Genomic DNA, 6,916 nt, shown 5'->3' with positions numbered 1-6,916 from the left:
TACCTTATGATCCTACAATTCCTCTCCTGAGGATATATTCAACAGAACTCAACACACCCATACAAAAAGATCTGTGTACACATATGTTCTTAGCAGAACAATTTGTAGTAGCCAAAACCTGGAAGCAACCAGGTGCCCAACAACAGATGAGTGGCTGAACAAGTTGTGGTCTATATACACAATGGAATACTACTCAGCTATAAAAAATGATGACTTCAGTACTTTCAGCTGGTCTTGGATGGACCTTGAAACATTTGTGTTAAGTGAAATAAGTCAGAAACAGAAGGATGAATATGCTATGATCTCACTTTCAGGCAGAAGTTGAAAACAAGATCAGAAGAGAAAACCGAAATAGAAACTGAACTGGAATTGTCGTATTGTACCAAAGTAAAATACTCTGTAGTTGGTCGGGGAGAAGACAGGTTCAAAAAGGATGGCAGGGGACCTAGTGGGGGTTGTATTTTTATATTGAAAACTTAGAAATATTATGCACGTACAAACTATTGTATTTACTGTTGAAGGTAAAACATTAATTCCCCAATAAAGAAATTAAAAAATATATTTATGCACCTACCACCTACTAGATCTAATAATGTTTGAAAAGATTAATTTCTTCCTTAGTAATTAGTTTTTTTTTTCTTCTTTATTTAATTTCACGTTACCTTCCATGCAGGGCTAGAGTTAAAGATGTATCATAGTATGTTTAAAATACCTATAAGATAACCTGGTACATAATAAGCAGAACAAAAGTAAATGCATAATCAGATAAAGAAGTAGACTTGTTAATTCATTAAAATTTAATTGCATTACCCTTTCCAAATGAAAATATATAACATAGAATTTCAAAAAAAAATCTACTTTCTCTCTTTTTATTTTATTTTATTTTAACTTGTCACACCACCGATTGAAACAAACAAAATGATATACTGTCTCTTCACCCAAAAGTGGTGTCTTTACTCTTCCCTTTCTTGATGGCTCAATAGGCCAATAGTAAAAGGTCCAGCGAGTGCTTTTAAAATATATCCTCTCTCTCTCCTTTCTCTTATCTCCTCTCTGTCTTTCCACCAGGGTTATTGCTAGGGTTCTGTAACTACATGATGAATTCACTGCTTCTGGGGCTTTTTTTTTTTCTATATTATTTGTTAGGGCAGAGATAAGTGAAGAGGAGAGGGAGGTTTTAGAGATAGAGAGTAAAAGAGACACCTGCAGACCTGCTTCATAAAGTTTTTCCTTTTAGGTGGGAAGTAGGGGCTCCACGCAGGTCCTTGTGCATGGCAATGTGTGTTCAAGCAAGTATACTACCACCCAGCCTGCCCCACTTTCTCTGTTTAGCTTTACAGATTATTTAATTTGACTACATATCTGTATATGACTTAACTGTTATTGACAAATTTTATGATTTCAGGATTATAGTTTCTCACCTATACATAGTGTTTGTAAGTTAGTACACTCACCACTAAAGTCCACTGCCCTCCTCTTTGGTAGCCACTGTAGTTCTCAGAAAGTCTGAGGCGATTTGTCTTTGTCTAAAAAACAAATAAGCAAACAAATAGTCTGGAGAGATCTTAGACAAATAAAAGTGGAAATACCTCATGATCCTGCAATACCATGGCTAGTCATATACCCAAAACACATAAAAACACTAGTCTGAAAAGGATATAGTCATTTCACCTCTGTGTTCAAAATTGTATTGTTTACAATAGGCAGAGTATGGAAGCAGCCTAAGTAGCCATTAACAAAGTCGATAAAGAATTTATGGACTATATAGTCAACACATTTTTCAAAACATTTTTTCTTTACTGATTTATGCCATAGAGATAGCCAGAAATTGAGAGGGAAGCGAATGATAGGGAGAGAGACTGAGAAAGAACTGTAACAATGCTTCCCCACTTGTGAAACTTTCCCCCTGTAGGTGGGGACTGGGGCCTCCATCTAAGGTCCTTGCACACTGTAACATGTGCAGCATCACCCAGTCCTCCCATTGCTACATTTTTTTTTTCTCCAGGGTTATCACTGGGGCTTGGTGCCTGCACTACGAATCCACTGCTCCTGGAGGCTATTTTTCCCTTTTTGTGCCTTTGCTTATCGTTTTTTGTTGTTATTATTATTGTTGTCGTTTTTGGATAGGACAGAGAGAAATCCAGACAGGAGGGGAAGACAGAGGGGGGAGAGAAAGACACCTGCAGACTGTTTTCACTGCTTGTGAAGTGACTCTCCTGCAGGTGGGGAGCTGGGGGCTCATACTGGGATCCTTAAGCCAATCCTAGCACTTTGCGCCCTGTGCACTTAGCCTATTGTGCTACCGCCCAAACCCCCCATCAATACATTTTTTTACACCCAAATTTATTTGCTTATTCATCTCCATTCTATATGTGAGTGACGTACCAGGTAGTAGTCTTTTACATCTTATTACATTTAGCACCATCACTTCCAGTCCTATCCGTTCTGTCCCAAGCCATACAATCTCTTTTTGCCAGCCTTCTCCAAACTGTTTCTCCTAGGGTCTGCACCAGTTCAGATTCCCACCTAAGGCATACCACATTTCCTTTTTCGTCAGAGTCTTAACCAACATTGTTATTTCCTCTAATTTAATTTGATTTTTTAAATGTATTTTGTCTACCAGGCTGTTTTTCTCTCTATTCTTCACCCAAACTCCAATTATTTGAGACTTGGACTAATTTTGGTAACATGTTTTATTTCTGTATGATGTTTCACAATAGGATTATTAGCATGCTAGAAAACTTGTCTGTCTGCTAAAGTTAAAAACTGTCACCTAGAATTGACATCCATACAAGATTTTGTGAATACTCTTACTTTAGGAAAAATAAAAATGTATGCATGATAACATGATACATTTCTCAAAAAATCAGCCCATATTCAGGACCTTTTACTCAGAACCCTTTTTTTCTTGTCAAAAATAGCTAGTTAATAAGTTTGAATGACAATTATACTTGAATTGATTCCTAAAACTACACTCACAGTGCGGTCATCTATAGACATAACTTCAATATATACTTGGGAATATGGGTTCTTCTATAAACAAACTATGATGAGAACATAAGAAAACAATGCAAGATTTCACTAAAGATATATTTTAAATTATAAATAATTTTTACAAAATGTTATATTTTATTATACTTATATTAAAATCATCATGCTTGCAAAATAGTTCACCTAAGAGGGCATGTGGACTCAGGTTTAAACTTGCCCCGACTGCACTAGGAGGAATATTTGGTACTCTTGTGTTGTTCCCTGTCTTTCTCTGTCTCTCTGTCTTTGGCTTCATCTCTGTCTTTCTATTTGAAAAAGTCAGTTGTGGGTGGTAAAGCCCCAGTTACAGTGCTCCTTAACTTTCAGAATAGTGTTTCAGCATATCTTTCTTTGCATCTACAGCTAGAAACCCTGGAACAAAGGAACAAACATAACCACAAATTAAAGTTTGTTCTCAGTCGCTTTGTTATTTCACTTGAATATGTTGCACAACTAAGATCAAACTTACATAAACCATAAACTTTAGAACCATGAGGTGAGAGCTATGTCGACTTGCCTGGGTACATTAGCTCTTTCTCTGGGGGTTGGGGGTTTGGGAAAAAATTCCACCTGATTCTGATAACTTCAACTTTAAAAAGAAACCAATTTTGATTTAATATGACAGGTAGTGGAAGAAAATAAAATGGTGGTGACATCAGTGTGATATGTTTTCTGTAACTTTCATATGAAAAAGACATAAATATCATAATTGCCAGGAATAGAGATATATATGAAATTAACACAAATGGAGCTAATCTTGTGTTTTATTTCCCTACATTTAAAATAATAGTAGTGAATTAGTGATTTTTTTTGTATTTATTTCCCTTTTGTTGCCCTTGTTGTTTTTCATTGTTGTAGTTATTATTGTTGTTGTCGTTGTTAGATACGACAGAGAGAAATGGAGAGGGGAGGGGAAGACAGAAGGGGGAGAGAAAGACAGACATCTGCAGGTCTGCTTCACTGCTTGTGAAAAATTTAATGACAGCTTTTAAATAGATTTTTTAAAATATCCTTTTTAAATTTTTCATATTTATTTTCCCTTTTGTTCTTTTTTTGTTGTTGTAGTTATTATTGTTGTTATTGATGTTGTTGTTTTTAGATAGGACAGAGAGAAATGAAGAGAGGAGGGGAAGACAAAGATAGGGAGAGAAAGATAGACACCTGCAGACCTGCTTTACCACTTGTGAAGTGACTCCCCTGAAGGTTGGGAGCTGGGGGCTCGAACTGGGATCCTTATGCCAGTCCTTGAGCTTTGCGCCATGTAAGCTTAAGCCGCTATGCTACCGCCGGACTCCCTAAATATTCTTACCTATTTCTCTTGTCTTAGCTATAGGGATATTCTCCTTAATATAGCTTACAATTTTACTATACACTCATTGAGTTAAACATATTGAATAATTGATTTTATGGTTATCAATCAACATATATCTTAAAGAGAAAACATTTAGTTTGTCTATATACTAATTATAACGCCCTATTTAATGATTTTTATAAACATGATGCAGAAATATTTAAATAACCCCTTGGGAAAATCTGAACAGTTTTGAATGGTAATACTGGCTGAATGCACTTATACAAAGTTTAGTCCCCGAGCCAAAGAATGACTAGACAATACAGCTATCAGAAGCAAATGATGTGAGTAGGATCAAAGTATTGAGCTTTTTCTAACTGCCAGAAGCATTAATAACAAAAGGCATGTTTCTGTATTTAAATGGGAAGGCCATGGCAGGAAAAGGAACATGACATTAAAAGGAATGCAAATAGAAGATTGCTTAAACAGAAATAATCAGAATATACATCAATTTTATAGTTGATGGGATATCATTGTACAACAAGCTCATGTGTAGACTGTTCTTTTCTGAGTGCTGTATACTGCTTCTTCACATACCTTATATAAATATATAAGCACAGCTACAGTAAGGCCCAAACAAAAATCTGAAATATTATTGTTTTAGAAATCCTAAGCATGCAATGATAGAGGTAGAAAAAATAGATTACAAATACACATCTTTACAAATATGTTTATATATACTTAGAAATATACAGGTACACACAGGTAAACATAGTATAATGTAGTGAGTTGCTGGTAAAGTCATGATGTATTTTTCTATGCAAATATATAAAAAAATGTGGCATGACATTTCCAAGAGTCCAATATATAGAATATTCCAGTGAGGGAAAAATAAAAGGTTAATGAAAGAGCAAACTGATCAAGTTGTCAGCTTAAATGTACTCACCTTAATTTGGAATTTTTTCATTTTTTATAAAAGGGAACATCCTTCCACACTCTTACTTTTGTTCAACTTCATTTTATATTTCTATTTGCTAAGTTTCACTTTATATATACTTATTAGGTGTTCTCCATATCCTCCTAAGACTGTATAAATTCATAATTCAGACTCCTTATTTCCACATCTACATGGCTAGAATCTTAAGATAAGTTAAAGATACAAGTATGTTTTATATAATCAATTCAAATGGGGAAACCTAAAATAATAGGAAAGTTGAGATTCTTTAAGCAGTAGGCATATTTCCTATATGTATACAAAAATTCAAATTTTAATAATCCAGTTCAAATAAGGTGAACATCAAAACTAATAGTGTTCAATTATTATCTAGCTAACATATGAAAACTAGAAATATTTAAAATCCTTTATAGTAAATCATTAAGGAAAAGTTTTTATCACAGTCATTATCATTAAAATTATGAAATCTGTAATTCAATGTTCATCTTTCTAGAGATTTACCTATACAATTGTGTGTGTGACAATTATTTGTGTGTGTGTGTGACAATTGTATGTGTGTGTGTCTGACAGTACTTAACTGCAAGTGCCAACTTTTTCAAGCAGAAAGAAAAAGACAGGACTGGGGAGAAAGCATAATGTTTCTGTAAACGATTTTCATGCCTGAGGCTCTGAGATCTCAGATTCAATTCCCACCATAAGCCAGAGCTGAACACTGCTCTGGTTTCTCTCTCTCTCTCTTTCCTTTCCTCAGTCTATATTTCTCTCTTTATCAGTCTCATTAAAGTAAATTTTTAAAAGAGTAAAAAAGACAAAGGGAGAGAGGGGAAATCACCATAGGACTGAAGTTTCACCCATTGCAGTGGGCACAGGAATTGAAACTGGATCATGCACATGAAAAGTCAGGTACTGCCTATGTTCAGCAGGGAAGCAATTACAGAAGCCAGACCTCCCACCTTTTGTGCCCCATAATGATCCTGGGTCCATCAGTACTCCCAGAGGGAAAAAGAACAGGGAAGCTATCAAAGGAGGGATTGGATACAGAGTTCTGGGGGTGAGGATTGTGTGAAAATGTACCTCTCTTATCCTATAGTCTTGTCAATATTTCCATTATAAATAAAAATTAAAAAAAATAGGTACCCTCCCTGGTAGACTGTTTTGCTGGTCTTAAAATGTATTCCTATCAATAGTAATCTAACACAATAATAATAGTAATGCAGATAACAATATTAATCTGTATAAGATGTTTTCTAATTGTTTTTACTAACATTGTGATAGTTCTAAACAGAAATGAATAATTATTGGAGTTGTATGTTAATGTAGAACCCCATGACTGCTTGGAAGCAAACTTTAACTGATAATGCATTGATCATATTTGAAATAGTAATATCTTGGGTAATTAAAATATTCATTATATGAATTTTAAGGGATATCATTCTATCAAGTTATGGCCATATTTAAAGACCTGTTATTATTATTCACATCCAATTATGTGAATTAAAATTAGGTGCATAGTTTGAGTACCTGAAATGAAGATATGCAAACTCTTGTGAGCCTAAACATCTATATGCAAGCACACACATTTCTGGTTTCTCTGATTCTTCTAGTCATTTTCTGTCCAGAACTTTTGCCTGAATCATCAG

The 6,916-nt window shown here is 34.8% G+C and overlaps 1 non-coding gene across 1 annotated transcript; it reads right to left on the bottom strand.

The window, feature by feature from the left end:
• Positions 1–887: 887 nt before the first annotated feature.
• LOC132538865 (small nucleolar RNA SNORA21) lies at positions 888–1,019 on the bottom strand. Its single transcript, XR_009550175.1, has one exon. It is a non-coding gene; the product is annotated as a small nucleolar RNA SNORA21 (small nucleolar RNA).
• Positions 1,020–6,916: the final 5,897 nt, after the last annotated feature.

The sequence above is a fragment of the Erinaceus europaeus genome, chromosome 5 (assembly GCF_950295315.1).
Source record: "Erinaceus europaeus chromosome 5, mEriEur2.1, whole genome shotgun sequence".
NCBI classification, from domain to species: Eukaryota; Metazoa; Chordata; class Mammalia; order Eulipotyphla; family Erinaceidae; genus Erinaceus; species Erinaceus europaeus.
This window is presented reverse-complemented; position numbering and strand designations above follow the sequence as displayed.